Source organism: Silurus aristotelis, assembly GCF_946808225.1.
Source record: "Silurus aristotelis genome assembly, chromosome: 7".
In the NCBI taxonomy this organism is placed as follows: Eukaryota; Metazoa; Chordata; class Actinopteri; order Siluriformes; family Siluridae; genus Silurus; species Silurus aristotelis.
The window spans coordinates 14,551,767-14,569,359 of record NC_139580.1 but is presented as its reverse complement, the minus strand read 5'-3'; the positions used below and the strand labels follow the sequence as shown (position 1 = coordinate 14,569,359).

Below are 17,593 nucleotides of genomic sequence, written 5' to 3'. Positions count from 1 at the left end.
TTCTGATGGGCCAACACAGCTTTCATTTCAAAAAGCTGGTGAAAATGTTCCCTTGGTCTACAGCTGGTCCAGAGGACCTTACTTTGAAATCAGAGCTCACTTTCGAGTTGTTTGCATACCACATGCAAGCAGTGTGCTGGTTCAAGGAATCACATTAATTAATTGACAGGATCATGCTGGTTCCTCCAACTGACCCAGTCTCTCATTTGACCTCCACTTTCTGTGAATATACACATAAAAAACAAACATCCTCAGTATTTTTAGTTGATCTTGACTTTCTACATTGTATATACAAAGTTTTTATTTAGAGTTTATTTAAAGTTTTATTTAGTTTACTATTTAGAAACACAATGTAAAGTTTGATTTATGTAAATGTACCATGTTTTGTGGTGATCTGGAGTATTTGGGATGTAAGTGTATTGATTACAAATGTATTAACCGATCAAATACCCCACCAAATAAACAGTAGCCCCTGTGAATCAGAGGTCAGTGTATTCAAGGTGTTGATCCTGTTTCCTCTCCCAACCTCCTCTGGAGTCCCTCTAACAAATGGAGCTTCACTCTTAACGATATATTAGTAGCTCATTAGCAACCAATTGAGAGTCCTTCACACTGCATTTTTCACTTCTAAATGTCTGGGAAATACCACTTATTCTTAGAGCCCACATGCACACCATCCTTACATACCATAAACACTTTAGCTCTAACAGGCTGAGTGTGATTTCCAACAGTTTGTTCTCCCTCTTTGTCCCGTTTCTTTCCTCTCTACAAACCCAAAACTGGTTGAGGTTTTGAGCCATTTATTTCATTCCGGCTTTCTTAAAGTATATTTTTCGAATTTTGTATCAGGATTGTGCAGGGTTTGTGCAGGGTTTTGCAGAAGGTTATTCTTCTGATCTGATCCACTGATTTGTCCTTCTCCTTTTCTATGTTTATGGCAGATGCTCAATGTCTGAAGTGTCACAACACTTCCCAGCCATCTCTCATTATCCCATGCAGATGTTAAACAGCCAGCCAGTGTGAGTATTAAATTACCTCAAATCTAATCGATATCAAAACCCTATTAAGACTCAAGGGAAACACTAAGCCCTATGCTAGATCTCAGGTTTCAACCACTCATAAAACTCTTGATTTTTTTCTTTCTCAATAGCCAGTGCTGCACTGATCACACGCTGTCCTGACTTCAAAGCTGACTTGGCATCAGAGGACTATGCTTCCACGGCCTCATAAGGTCTCAGTTCCACCTATTCTCTCTGCGTTAGCATCCCAAGTTAGTCTGACTGGTCTGTGTTTGAAGTGCTTAATCAAGCGAATCACACTTTAGCTTTTATCTCACTGTGGGGCCCTTCATTTTGGGCCCCTTAAACAAAAGCATTACTAAAACCCATTGCAAACAGTGGGCCCAACATGGAAAAGTGATCCTGGTCTGGTATTACAAAGCCATGGGTTAAAGGGAATTGAAAGATTAAGTGATGGTTGTGTCCATAATAAGTTTAAAGCAGTTAATCCTCTCCATCTGGGTCTGACAATTGCTTGATATTTATGGTTGATCATCAGGCTCACTTGGTTTGTTATTCTTTATGAATAGCTTATGAATGAAAGGAGGTGGAGTGTTTAGTTTTCATTCAGTTCCTTTTGTGTTCACACTATGATACTGGTTTTATCTTATAGGGGTTTCCACCTATTTGTGTGTGTGTGTGTGTGTGTGTGTGTGTGTGTGTGTGTGTGTGCGTGTGTTTTGTTAGGGGAAATTGTCTAGGTCTTTCGGAGGATCTTTCAGAGCAGACATTTTAAGCTAGATGGCCATGCCCTATGTGTTTTAGTCTTAGAGAGGATTACAAATATATTAGATCAGACAGAGCAGAGCAGAGCTTAATTTATACCTTTTTGAAATATGAGTGTATACCCTGTTCCAAATCGCTTCTTTTAACACTGCAAGATCTGGAATGTGTTTATTAACCATTGTTCTGATTAACCTTTCTCTGGCTTAGTTCATGGTCAAATCTAATGTTCCTCATATTTATTGGATCTACAAAGTAGTCTACACAACATTCTTAAGACTTTTTCATGTATGACTCCTGATGCCAGGGTATTGCGCTGAGTGCGTCACTGCATGTGTCTCATGGCTGATGGCTCTGCAAGACTCCACCTTTAGCCCATTTTTGTGATGGATGGGTTTATGGCTCTATTCTTGTCTTCGGTGTCACTGGGAATCCAGCCATGCAGAACTGAGTAGGTGACCTTTCTTTCTTTCTATTTTTATTTTTCATTTTTTTAATAATCGACTCATATAAGATGGCAGAGGATAGATGACCCGCTGTTATATTAAGTATCTTTTTAAATAGACTTGGCAGATTAGACTGGTCGACTTGCCAGCAAATATAATAGCACCTTCATTGCTAAAAATTGTATATGGATGTTTTGTCATACTTTGTGTCATGTTTCACAAAATCTGTTTAATCAAAAAAATAAAATAAAAAAATAATTCTTCCTCTGTATGCATTTCTTACATAAGTGTTGCATTTAAAGCTACATTTTCAGTCTGTGGTAGAAAAGAAATTGACCACCAGAGGGCTCTGTGCAGCATCAACAACCTGCATGCATTTTAAAGTGTATGAGAAAAGTACTGAATATGCCACCTTCAGATTTTAGTTAAAATAAAATCAACAGCATTTAATAGATATGCATGCTCAATCTGAGTCTAGCCAAATATCCCAAGCATTACTTGTGCACATGCACTTACACCCACAAACAAAACTGTGAGCCATAAACAATAAAATCAACTTGATCCCATTGACATGCAGTCTTCAAACAAGTGCTAACGCCTTCACTACATGTTTAGGACTTTTAAAAGTGCATTAATGTTCAACCTACTGTGTAGCTTGCCTCTAGAAAGAAATGCCTGTTTGATGCAAAGCATTTGGAAAATGTAACTAGTTTATAATTTTCGTTTAATTTATTTTGATCTGTAATAACAATAATAATAATAATAATAATAATAATAATAATAATAATAATAATAGTAATAATAATAATAATAATAATAATAATAATAATAATAATAATAATAATAATACATTTTAATATGACTATCAAGATAAAAAATTAATAGATGAAAGAAGAAATATAAATGTATTTAAACAAGTTAGGGTTAGGGTGTTTTTTTTTTTTGTGAGCCATATATTAAGTTTCATTTCTAATATATTTAAACAATTTTAACTTTCTCCAGTAGAAATTTAGCTTCAGGCTTCATACATTAATAAACACAATAGTGTACATTGGATTTTAGGTTTTGGTGGGCTATAGAAGGATGATGTGTAGATAGTAAGTATGTGTAATGTGTGCTAGCTTAAGTGAACTTGGCCTCTCGCTCCAGCCATCACAAGTCCTCTATGGTTTTTGTCACTGTGGGTGAAATTGTCATAGTGTATTTCCTCTGCTTTTTTGCCTTCTTTTTTGCCTTAGCCGAGTTCACCCAGCAGCAGGTAAAGGCAGTGGGCTCGCACCTACTGAGGGTCTTATAAAACATAATACATTACTGAATAAAAGCACCATGTCAAATTTCTTTGGTTTCTAATGTTTGATTAATGTTTAATAAGTTTAATGAAACTGCAGACTTATAGCTGCATTATATGCACCTTTGAAATGAACCCTTACACTTCTGCTAATTATGTTGCAGCAGAACAATGTTTTACAGATTCTATTAAAAAACTCTGTACAGATTTCATTATACATGTTCTCTGTGAGACAGTGGTATCTGCTGTATAACTAACAGGTTCCTTTGACAGGGTCTATATGTTGATACATAGCTATGACAGTTCTTTGCTTCTCTGGCACCTGTAGCAATGAGCTGTCCTCTTCTGGGCAGGCAATTAGAAATGCTGATTAAGCATAATCTCTAGGGAGATCCACGGGCACTGTAAAGCCTCTCAGTGAACTCACACATGCACATGCACATGCACTCAGCCTGACGCCCCCATTTGCCAGTAATCCTTCACAGTTCAGCCAATGTAGGCGTTGCACGCGAAAGCCTCAACACCCCATGCCAACCACCTTTAACACCACTGACCTAAAAGCCTGACAGACACACATGTGCATGACTATACACACACACACACACACACACACACACACACACACACACACACACACACACACACACACACACACACACACACACACACACATCACCCCGTACACATGCAGGCCTTGTGTGGAGGATTTCTCTTCATCTCTCATTTTTTTCGCTTTTTCATGGGGCATTTTTTTCATTTGCTCGACGACATTTGTTCATGCAGCTGAACATGTGCAGCACAATTTCTTGATTCTTCCAGGGGCAGACAGCTGCGGTGCAAATTACACTAAAGCCGTTTGCTTTGGGAGGATTAGGGCCATACAGTGTGTGTGGAGTGGAGGCAGGGGGTTCAGGCTTCCCCATGGGTCATATTAACCCCATCCAGGCAAAAAAATGCATTCAGCACCCTCTCTGATGACTCCTACTATCCCTTATGACTCCTACTATCCCAGAATAGCCTAGTTATCATTAAGTCAGTTCTGAAGTATTAAAGGAAGCAACAAACTGACTAAGTTTGTCTTATGTGAGTTTTTTTAAACAGAGGTTTATAATGTATACAGTTTTGGCCCTGGAAGAGCCGATTATAAACCGGCACTCTGCTCCAACTTTAAACATGAATCATTTTAGCACTGAAAAATATATTGATTTCCACAGGAAGAAGTTAAAACCCCTGAAAAATTGTGTCGGTAATATGACCCCTTGCAGCAGAGAGAAGGGATTTTTGTTATACTAAGAGACTTTGTGTGTATGACTCTTGCCCTCCGTTTAGTCTCTTCAAATTCACAAGCTGTGCCAACTAAGGAGCCTTTTATTTTGGCTTCTCGTGACTGATGCATGGCCAGGAGTCTTATTCAGCTGGGCAAGAAGTATGATATGTTTCTTCTGTTGACAGACTTTGGTTAGGCCTTCTCTGCCCTGAAAAAATTACGGAAAGAACATGCTAAATTCCAGTGTTAAATAACTTGTATTTAATCAGGAACATGGTAACAGAATAACAATTTAAAATATTGCCTATATTTAATTTCAGCATTCCATGATTATAGACTGTACTGTTTGACAAAGTATCATATATATATATATATATATATATATATATATATATATATATATATATATATATATATATATATATATATATATATATATATATAATGCTAATTATAATTATAATATAATAATTATTATTATAATATAATATATAATATAATTATTAAAATGATAATGCTACTGTTGCAGATGTTAAAGAGGTTTGACGCTCTTATTAAAGCTCTATGCTTTTAAACAGTTTGATATGTTTCCATAAGTTTTACCAAGGGATATCACACTCAGTCAGTAAGAATTCGTACAGAGCACCATATCATTGCATCTGTATGCCAATTTGGGTTTCTTCCTCTTACTAAGACAGAAGGAATTTTCTTCTCACCTATTGTAAAATAACAAAGGCCAGTTTTTAGGGAAGCTGTGTTAACAGACAGAGTCCATGTGCTCTGGGGTCTTGGCCCTCAATTCCATGCTTTACCAAGAAATTTTGCTAGACCAGATGAGGTAGAGTATGAGTAGTGAAATGAATCAGTTGTTTGGATCTTTGTTAAATTATCAAAAGTCTTTTCACATATTCTAAACTATGAAACTATGTTTATATTTTTTCCTGATATTGTATAAGCAGGTTGAGAAAGTTCCCTATCCCTTTGGTAGATCTCTTTTTTTAGAGTCAGATTGATCGTTCAAAACAAAACAAGACCTTTTTGAGAGGCTTACTGAAGATGTGTGGACAACACTTGACCTGGACTCAAGCAGTGCGAAACCTTACACCACCTATCTGGTGAAATTGAACCTGCTAGTACCCCACATCTGGGTCATGGCAAGTGTGGTCATCTATATAGAGGTTCATGTTTGCAGTCATGAATGTATGTTAAACCTGTATCTCCTCAGTGATTAGAAAACCATCTGCACTTACCTAGGTGTCATTATCTCTTTGTGGGTTTGAGGCAGTGCTCTGGCTCACATGATAGTGTCTTTATGACCACCCACATGTGCTGATTTGCTGTCAAGAGTTTTCAGATACCTTTCTACTTTACCTGAATGGAGACACTAAATGATTTGATGTGAGAGCTTGTATGAGTGAAAATGAAGCATTTAGGATTAATTTAAAATTAAATTGTGTCTCTCGCGGTAACAAAAAAAGAGTAATTTAATTTGTATTATACAGAGAAGGTGTTGTTTCATGGATCATGCAATTATAGTAGGTTTTAGCTCAGACAAACACACCAGAACTGCTGCATAGCTAAACATTTTGTGCACAGTACTCTTCATTTGTGAGCAAATTGTCAGGGAGGAAATGGAGACACAGTTTTACTTATTTGTTTCTGTTTAAAATGTTGTAAAACCCTACATTATATTGACTTTATTCAAGTGAATAAAAATTATTATGACCAGCAATTAAATGAAAATTATTTTATTGGTGCTATGGCTTTTAGGCTTTTTTACAAAGCAGATTTACAGAAATCCATGTCTGGACCTATATCCCAAATTAGCCAGCCAGAATATGAATTAAACCTTAAAAGGCATCACAATCAAAAGTGATTCCTACCTTCAATATGAATGTTACAGGATATAAAATACAGGCAGAAATTCTAAACAGAATCCCCAAACACCAAACAATGTAATTAGCTCATCATTTTCATAATTCTAGAAACTGTTTATTTTGATCATTGCAAATACGTTGGATCCTGATATGTTCCAACACTTTTCAGGTATTGTGAGGTAAGACCATTCTGTGCAAGTTTTTTGTAATATTTTATGGAACATGAAATTATGGAAAATGAAACCTTGCTGGGAACTATATCATAAAGATCAGGCACAGACACAATCAAATTTCCTGGTTCTAGAAAAAAAACGACATCTGCTGCATTCTGCACTAACTGAATGTCAGTGAGTTTAGACGTCAGGCATAGAGAAACTTTTTCTTTGTTATGTAACATTACATTTATTTTAGCAAAGTGTCTTTAATGCAAAATAGCTGCCCTAGTAATGTTATCTAAATGAGAGTCAATAATGAGAGACAATTTTAATGTTCTCCAAACCTTATTGTATGAAGTCTGATGTTATGAGTAAGATTTCTTTTAGTAAAGGAAGGACATTGCCATTGACCTTTACTGATAGGTGTCAGGTTGGTTTTCAGAGTGAGACACAGAGGCTGAGGGAAGCCAAACATTTCCTAACAAAGCCCCTCCACTGGGGAATTCAGCCTCGAGAGCAGCTGCAGAAACAAGAGCCCTACCTGCAGATGTACAGAACTCAATCTAGGAAACAGCTAGCCTCTAATCCTCAAATGTTCCTTGGAGAATTGTCAACAACTTCAAACAGCACCACAAAAAGACGAGGCCAGGATTTTATATCTATGGACATTGTTGCCAAGATTTTTAAGGACATTCAGATGCTTGTGCGGTAGAGTGAAAGACACAATGTGTCAAAAGTTGTTACTAATATTGAGAACCACTGCCTATGTTTTTCTACTTCTGTGTAATTTGGGCATTTCTATAAGAGCCATATCACAGTTATAAGCAGCTCAAATAATTTTCTCTTAAACTTCTACGGAGAATGTATTTAGTATTATGAGTGACTTATAATCACAAGCATAAATATTGTACACTTACATATTACATTTGCATTTATGGAATTTGTTAAATGCCCTTAATCAGAGGGACAATTGAGTAGTTTGGGGCAGCAGTGGCAGTCTGGTGTTGCTGGGATTTTAAATATAAGTACTGTATATTAGGATTATGATAAACATATTTACCCTCCAAGCACAGCTTTAATCCACCTGTTTAGTTTTTTAGTTTTTACAGTTTATAAGAAATTTTAACATTTGTTTTACATTTCCCAAATTTTCTTATTTTCCCATTAATTATGAGCAATATAAATGGGCATCATGGAGGTGCACTGGTGGAAATAAAAACAAAAATGAGGAAAAAATAAGGAAATATTATAAACAAAAATTATAATTAAATGATTATTATAAAAAATAAAAAGTGTTCCTCTACAGTTAACACTTAATGGTTTTGTTTTGGCTCAAAATGTTCATGAAGGTTAAGGTAGTGTGAGTTTTCTGCTGATGAAAATGTAGTGGTTTATGTTGTGGGTGGTGGTGTGTGGCGTGAAGCGTGCCATGGACAGGGCTGCAGTATCCGTAGCGACCGCAGAAGTGACAGCTGCAGGTGCCGACACAGGGCCTGGAGGAGAGCGGATGGCCCAGTGGCAACTGTTGGCCTAATGCTGCTGGGATAAATAATAAAACAACTGTTAGATAAGGACTTCTATTCAAATGAAAAAAGCCAGAGAGAGAAGAGGAGAGATGGGGGAGGCAATGACAGGCATAACCCATAGCAGAACTCTAAATCATCGCCGTTTGGCAAGAGAGAGCACGGTTGAGGTTTAATTAAACAGATGTTGCGATGAATATTTCAACTTGGGAGAAACTGGATATGGAGCGAGGTGATGTAATTTACAGAGGGATCAGTAAACAAGGCTCAGAGCACACGTGGATGGGGTGCTGAAGCTGTTGTAGTGTCATGGTCCTCAATGACCCTGCATGTGTATACATGTGTATAAGCATAGAAGTGCTTCACTAAGAAATATAGCCTAAAACTATGAAAATGACAGATTTACAGAATTACAAATATCTAGTAAATTAACACATACTGTATAAATGTTTGAAATTATGTGTATGACAATTTTGAGAAAATACAGATTTAAATAAACATTAAGGCTTTCTGTGTTGTGCTACACAATCGCTGACATTATGTATTGCTGTATATTAATAATGCTGTGTCTAATCCATCTGACCCAAACCCAAACCTTAATCAATCTATTTATTTTCCTGAAATTTTAATTTACATCATCATGCATCCCCACAATGATGGAAATACATGTTCAGACAGTCTTTTTTTTTTGTATGTATGTATGTATACATGTAAATGATATTCTTATACTTAGTACTAGTTTTAGTACTACTTCTATTTTTACTTCCATATCTACTACTTCTACTGCTATTACTACTTATAATATTATTAATACGGCAGCTATTTCTACTAATACTATTATTACTACAGTACTACTTGTACTGCTACAGTAGGCCTACTTCTGCTAATAATATTTTTATCAGGGAAAAGTCCACAAAGATTAAATAGAAGCATTCAAGACATGTTACACCAATTCAATTAAATACATTTGGCAAAAGGTACTTAAATGCTTGTGTAACGTGACCCCCTGTTGTGGGTGGTGCATGCCGAAATTCTGGAAGTATCATTCTGAGCTTGTTGTAAATTTATAACACATCTCTTGTGCAGGCTAGATGCAGGAATCCTGTCTAGTACAGTGAAAACTTGTATGAGAAAAGGCAAGTCACCATGTTGGTTTAAAATTTAAATTGAAGTTACTTCTACTGAGTACTTATGAAATATGATGCTAGACTTGTGGACATGAAGAAGCTCAGTGCTGCTCATTAATGAAGTTTTTTGAAAATGTTCTGTTTTTTTTATTTAAGAGTGAGCAAGATTTTCATGAAGTTCAGCAACATGATTGTATATGTGCACTCCTATTCTGAGATGTTCTGTGGCCTCAAATGTTGGGTGCTCTTCTTAAAAACAGTCATGTAATGCACCTCTTAGTTTATAACCAATAGGCACTGGCCAGGACCAGCTCATACTTATGAGCTTTCTCTACCTCCTCTGGGTTTTTTCCTCACTGGTCCAATATGCCTGGTATGCAGCAAGCGCAGCAAAGAAACTCTATCTGCTTTTTGCCTTGGGACTCTGGCCCTGAGTGTAACTTTCCCATTAACTAAAACAAATGCTGCCATATTTTTAGCCTCTGTAATTACCCTGTCTCAGCATCCTGGCTCTCAGAAGAAGCATATATATACTCTCCACCGTCACCCTGCTGGCTAACCCCCTACTATTGCTCGGACACATCTAACACCTCCCTTGTAACATAAATCTGGAGTAAGATCATTAAAATGAGGTGGGGGTTGATGCCGACGTCCCTGCAACGTGGGCTGCAGCATAGAGGTGTGATTTTTCCACTTGGATCATGTGAACATGTTCTAGGTATGAAGATGACATATTACATGTCTGGTTTTTAAATTACGCATCCATGTTTGCACTATTGCTTTTAAAATGATAAAAAAATAAGCATGATTTTGAATGATGTTTAAAAGCTGAGATCATAAGTGTTGGTCATTTGCTTAATATGATCTGTAACATTAAATCTTATTACAACATTTTCCTCAAGCCATCAGGCTCCTCAACAGACAAAACTGAACTGTACCAGACTCACTCAATCGAGTGTTACTGAACTGTTACAACCTGAACTCAACACACACTTAATACTCATTTCACTTCACTCAAACACATGTCATGTCTTCAGCACCACCCATATTATATTAATCATTTTATATTGTTTTGTATATACATGCTGTTCATGTATATACAAACATTGTGTTCATGTTTACAAGTACACTCTTGTTTATACTTCTTTTGCACATTGTACTGTATAACATATTATACATTAGGTTTACTCGTCGGCGCTATTTTGTTTTTCGTGTATCTGTCCCACACTGTCTTGTGTTGTCTGTTTGCACTCGGTTGCACACGAGCACACTTCACTGTGTACTGCATTTGCTATATATGGTTGAAATTACAATTAAAGCTTCTTGACTTGACTTGACTTGACTTGACTTGACTTCTCCAGTGTCAGAGAAGAAAGCCACACAAACAGAGCTACAACTGCACAACAGATTCATTTTTGCTGCTATAACACAGAGCGAGCGTGTCATCCGTGTCCACTCATCTCAGAATCTCTGTGATTAAAGGCATTCTCCATTCCTTAGAGGCCTCTTGGCACTGACAAAAGCTGTCATTCCTCTGCGAGGTCGGAGTGTGCCAGCCAACAGCTGCAAAGCTCAAGCCTATCCAGCAGAACTGCCGCCTGCCCATTAGTGCAATCCCAGCAGCCGCTGGGCCACCGGGTGGCCAGCGCCATGCAAGTGTTAGGCTCAGAAGCCAGAGCCACCAGAGGCCCAAGCCAGTCAATACCACCATTGTTTCATGACAGAGCACCCAGCTTCTGCAGCAAATCACACATTACTGAGGCCCAACACATGGTGCAATATTAATTTCACCATCTTATCAAAGTCAAAGAAAGCACAGGGCACAGTACTTACCATGATGTGATATTTAATTACATAGGGTGACCAAAGCTCGCTTGACAAAACCAAAAATGATTGATGCAAGCTGTGGATGAAGATCTATGAGTAAATGAATGTACAACATTTAAATAATAGCTTGTCTGTCCGACCACTCTAGTTAAATAACACGGTCACAGTATCAGGTATAATTCAAGAAAATGCCAGTGAGTTGAAGGGCTGTTGATCTTTGACCTGAAACTGGCATATGTGCAGTGCTTTTAAAGAGCTTTTGTGTTTCACTAACTAAAATGACTGACATAAGTGACATTATTCATTTTTTTTATGTTTTCAAGATATAGACTTTATACTGTAGATAGTAGCCCAGGTATAAGCTAAAGTTAGCCAATTATAGTTTCTGTTAATTATAAAAAAATAATTGTGTTATTGTTGTTTTTTCCCCAAAATGTTTACTGAACATCAGAAATATTAAAACACCTCCCATGTTTAATAACCAGTGCCATACTCTGTGTCTGAATGAATGCATTTATAATATCACATTGGCCATCAGAAAGTTTACTTTGTCACGCAGTGAGCTGAATGAGTGCTAAGATTTAGCATGACACCTGATATATCCATGATACCAGAAGCTGCTTGCAGAGGTGTTACTAAATACTGTAGCACACGTCTTTTTACTGAGCTCTCAGTACACGTCTCCAACTCCCTCCAGCCAATGGGCTCTGAACTCAGACCGAGATCAGGAAAGTGCTTAATCAGTCATCTAAACATAACATGGTATAGGAAACTATCTGAGCCTTTTTTTAAATTAATGTTTCTATTCCTTGTTCTATTCCTTTAAGATAGGAAAAGTGATCATGTTACAAAAAAAGGTGGTTCCAAGATTTCTTGTTGAAGTTTTGCTGTATATGGTCTCATATTTGTAAATTTGTAACAAATTACACCGCTCAGTCATTTTTTTGTATTAAATCAAATTATTGGAAAGGCATTAAAGGGGGGTAATATTTAAATAAAAATTAGAAGCAGGTAATATTTGGTTTTAATTTGCCTTGACAGAAGGTGGTACATTAAACTGTGATTCCTGAAGGGACAGATTATTTTGATGTAGGGGAGATGGGTTTAAGATAACTTACAGGAGACACTTTTAAAACGTCTATTTCAGTCGAAGGATTTATAAATATTGTGAATGCATATTTAATAAAGAACAAAAACTGTGAAAATAACCGTGATGAAATTAGTATATACACACTTTTACTGACACCTAGAGGCAGAAACCTAATTTGCAACAGCACATAATATTGTCATTAAAAATTAAGCAGTAAGGAGTCATGTTTTATTTAAAACTCAAACAATACAATATTGTCTATTTTTTATCAACATTGATGGTAGATGTGACATAATTAAAAGTGTTCAATATCCAACAGTGCAAATTCCTTTGTTTAAACTAAAATAATATGAATGATCTGAATTTACTGCTGATGTTTTTACCTTTTAGTGTAGTAGGTTCTGTTTTCTGTTAGTAGGTTCTAGTAGGTGTGTTTTAATGGTGAGTTTATAGGATAGCATTACAGAGTGTAATCCTTCTCTGTGCACTCTGTGGGTCAATACCCACGACCTCCTCTCCCCCCCTCAAGCATTACACTACCAACAGCTGAATCAGCAGGGACAAAACTGGCTGCTCTCCGTGCAAAAATGAGTGCTCTATACATGCACACACACGCACGCACGCACGCACCCCCCCCCCCCCCCACACACACACACACACACACACACACACACATGCACGGACATACTGTGGGCCTAAACATTTTGCGTATTGGACTGTACATTTATTTCTGTCTGGAAATAAATCTTCGTTGGAAACTGAAGCCACGTTTAATGGGCTGCTACTGCAAAACATTCGTGCTGTACATTTTGAATTAAAGTGCTGCATTAAGCACTCACAAATGCTCGGAGAGAGACTGTGGGTGGTCTTGTGATTTAGGCTTGTCATGGTGAAAAAACTAAATTAGACAACATACCTAGAAATATTTCTGAGCACACTCAGAAAAAAAATATTTTGAATATTTCATAAAAACTATTTGCTGATTTATGCAATTACTTTTTAATACTATTAATTTTATCTCAACAATTTTTTCTTTTTTTTTTGTTTTGCTTACGTCTAAACACTCCCTTAATATTGTTCAATGACATAATTTTGACATTGTGGTGAAGGAAATGTAAAGCATATGCACATCACTCGAAAGACCATCTGTCTTAGGAGATAACATGATTCCTCACAAGGGGGAGCCAGAAACTTACACGCTCACTTCAGAAAGTGTTTAGGGCTGTGGAGCTGGGGTCTATGAGCCTATGAGCATTGAACTTTAAGGTGCACATTCACACACTCAGTGGTTAAAAACATACATACATACATACATACATACATACATACATACATACATACATACATACATACATACATACATACATACAAAAAAAACCTCCTGACTACACTACGCTATAGAGTGCACTTACATTCAAACCCTAAAATTCTGAAAAATTTATAAAAAATGTCCTGCAAAAACAGAAAAAGAATAAAAGAAAATATAAACAGCCTTGTGGGAAATGTTAATTACAGCATTTCAGTGTATACAAGAATTAAGCAATCTTACTTTTTTGCTTTTAACACATTTTAGTTTTAGAATCTTGTAATGCTTGATCTGCTGTAGCAACCCCTGATGGGAGCAGCCTAAAGAAGAAGAAGAAGAAGAAGAAGAAGAAGAAGAAGAAGAAGAAGAAGAAGAAGAATTCTTAAACGAATTCTTCGTTTCTGGCTTTTTCTAATAAAACCTGTAATTATAGAACATTGTGTAAAAGAAGTGAAGAGAAAGCAAAGGGAAAATATTTAAAAAATAAAGTCAAATTATAATCAGGATCAATGTCTTCTACTGGACAAGCTGCCACTGTTGGGCATTTGAACAAGGCCATTAACACACTCTCTGCTCCAGGGATACTGTATCATCACCGACCCTGTACTCTGACCCCAGCTTTCTAACACTGGAAAATTAAAAAAAAAAAAAAACTTTTCTATTATGTACGTCACATGTAAAAGCCCCATAATAACATTTGCAATGAAAATTTAATTTGTTTAGATGCGGGGATTCCAATTATTTTTACCTCGGTCCTCATATTTGCAAAGGTGGCAAAAGTACACACATCCTTCACTTAAGTAGTAGTTAAGTGCAGATGCTCATGTTTTAAAATATTGGGGGAAAGGTGAAGTTAAAGTAAAAAGTTTTGTGCTCTGACATGTACTTAGGTAAAAAGTAGCCATTAATACTACCCGTTTTAGTTTCACGCTGGTAATTGGACATCTCGTCATATTAAAATTAGCACTGTCAATCGATTCAAATATTTAATGGCGATTAATCGCATGACTGTCAAGAGTTAATCGCACATAGGGTATATTGGTAGAAGAATGCTGAGAATGGAGCCACCAGGAAGGAGGAAATGAGAAATCCAAGAAGGAGGATTATGGATGTGGTAAAGGAAAAAATTCAGGTAGTTGGTGTGAAAGAGGCAGATGTAGAGGACAGGGGGGTATGGAGACAGATGATCCGCTGTGGCGACCCCTAATGGGAGCTAAAAGAAGAAAGAAGAAGAAGAAGAAGAAGAAAACGAAGAATTACAAATATTTATCTGTTCTAAATGTACCTTAAATGAATACTTTCAAATTTTTTACTACTCTAATCAACGTGGGCATGGACAAATATTGATGCTTTAAGCAAATGTATGTTTATTATTTGTAAAACCAAACTTAAACTAGAGCATGAAGACAATATTCTTGTTAATGTTTTAAAGTAATTATGGTGTTTTAAATTACAGACCCATTTAAAATCTCCCATTTATGTCTATTTTAGTTTTTGTGTCTATCTAATTTTATTTTATAAAAGATGTTCCTATTTACAAGAGAACAATATCTTTGAAGAGTTTCAGTCAGGTTTTAGGCGCCATCATAGCACAGAAACTGTTATGATGGAGCCTAAAACCTGACTGAAACTCTTCAAAGACATTGTTTGAAGGTACAAGGTTCAATTCTAGGACCCCTGCTTTTCACAATATACATGATTCCCTTGGGAAATATTATTAGAAGGCATGGGATTAGCTTCCACTGTTATGCTGATGATACCCAACTATATATCTAATCGAAACCAGGCGATAGCTCAATTGGCTCGGAAAACTGAGTGTGTCAAAGGATTTAAAGATTGTATGACTCATAACTTTTTATTGTTAAATTCTGATAAGAAAGAGTTTTTGCTCATCAGCCCAAAAACCAAAAGTACACAGACGCTCCAGCATTTCAACCTGCATTTAAAAGGATGTACTGTAACTACCAGTTCAACTACCTGGGAGTTATTTTAAACACCAACTTGTCTTTTGTAAATCATATCAACCATATTACAAAAACAGCCTTTTTCCACTTTAGAAATATTGCTAAGCTAATAAACATGTTTATATCAGATACAGAGAAGCTCGTCCATGCATTCATGACCTCCAAACTGGACTATTGTAATGCATTACTAAGTGGTTGTCCTGCATCATTAATAACCAAGCTACAGTTAGCCCAGAATGCTGTAGCCAGAGTTCTCACAAGGTCAAGAAAATATGACCATATAACCCCAATCTTATCATCCCTACAATGGCTACCTGTTAAGATTTGAATTGACTACAAACTACTGCTACTTACTTATAAAAACACTAAATGGTTTGGCTCCCATGTATCTATCCAGTCTTTTAACACGCTACAATCCGTCACGCTCCTTGAGATCTGAAAACTCCGGACTTCTAGTAGTTCCTAGAATAGTAAAGTCCACTAAAGTTGGTAGATCGTTCTCACAATTAGCTCCTGAACTTTGTAATAGTGTTCCTGAAAGTGTTCGGGGCTCAAACACTCTCCAAGTTTGACTGCAGATTAAAATCTTTACTTCTTAGCAAAGCCTACACATAACACACACCACATATCCTTACCTTGTGCTCCAGTACATCTAATCACATGCACATGATCAACTTCCCATCCCGTTCCCCCCATCCCAAGGCATTCTGAGATTGAGCCAGCTCCAGTCATGTCCCACCTCATGAAGATTGTGGACCTTTAAAGAAGTAGATGCCGACCGGCAACATCCCGAACCATATAGAGACGTACCGGCACCATTTGGATTTCACTTTATGTAGCGTTTGGACATTGTACCTCTTTGAGTGTTTAACGGCTCTGGCATGGATAAGCTGGTGTTGGATCTATGATGATCGCAAATGTTAAGCTATTTTATGAGTTGCTCAGTTGCTCCTGGTTCCATAATCTTAATGACTGTATAAGACTGTAGAGAGGACATTAATCGTAATCACACACTCTGGTGCTCATGTTAGTTCTCACTCTCCAGTGTTCCATATTGTTTTAAAGACCATAATCACACTCTTGATATCACCCAAATGAGGATGGGTTCCCCTTCTGTGTCTGGTTCCTCACAAGGTTTCTTCCTCATAACATCTGGGGGAGTTTTTCCTTGCCACAGTCGCCATGGCAATGCTCATCAGAGATGAATACACACCGTTCACCTTAACTCTTGAATTCTGTAAACCTGCTTTGAGACAATGTTTGTTGTGAAAAGCGCTATAGAAATAAAGTTGAACTTGATCTTAAATTACGTAAATCTTACGGACACCAAACGGAACTTTTGCTATGTTTCCACACGGATGGTTAATGAGGTAATACTGGCGAAACTGTACCTCTTATAACTTTCATTCGGATTACATAATCAGAGAATATTTGTATTCAGTGTGAATTGGTTTATTTAAAAGTAGACTTTTCGAGCTTTCTATTCATATATTTTATTATGTCTTTGTGGCAAATATTCACTGAGATTCAGGGTGTTTTATTTGTGTGTCTGTGAAGAGAGATGACTGAGATGGCAAAAAAGCGCCCCCTGTCTGTTTTACAAAAGCACAGCGTTTTGTTGTTATTATAAGTGTATACTAATAAAATAACTTTACAAATTATAATGATACATTGCTCTTATAAGGAAAAAATGCCACAAAACGCGTCGGCGCGTTTGTCAACTCCAGATGGTAAATTGTCGGATGTGCGCACCATGGCGGATTTTGGTGCTGATTTGAGACTTGGCACATGAGGAAAACAAATATTTAGTGATAAAAAAAATTTTTTTCGGTGGGGTTTATTTTTTTGTTATATCTGAGTTAGATGATGAGAAAGGACATTGTGAATAAACGTGTTGCGCTGAAGGTTTTAATTTCACCTCTTTTATATTTATTTATATTTT

General features: G+C 36.8%; 1 long non-coding RNA gene across 1 annotated transcript; it reads left to right on the top strand.

The window, feature by feature from the left end:
- Positions 1-939: 939 nt before the first annotated feature.
- Positions 940-2,412, top strand: LOC310729392. The gene is made up of 3 exons (XR_014534556.1): positions 940-1,019; positions 1,151-1,231; positions 2,089-2,412. It is a non-coding gene; the product is annotated as an uncharacterized lncRNA (long non-coding RNA).
- Positions 2,413-17,593: the final 15,181 nt, after the last annotated feature.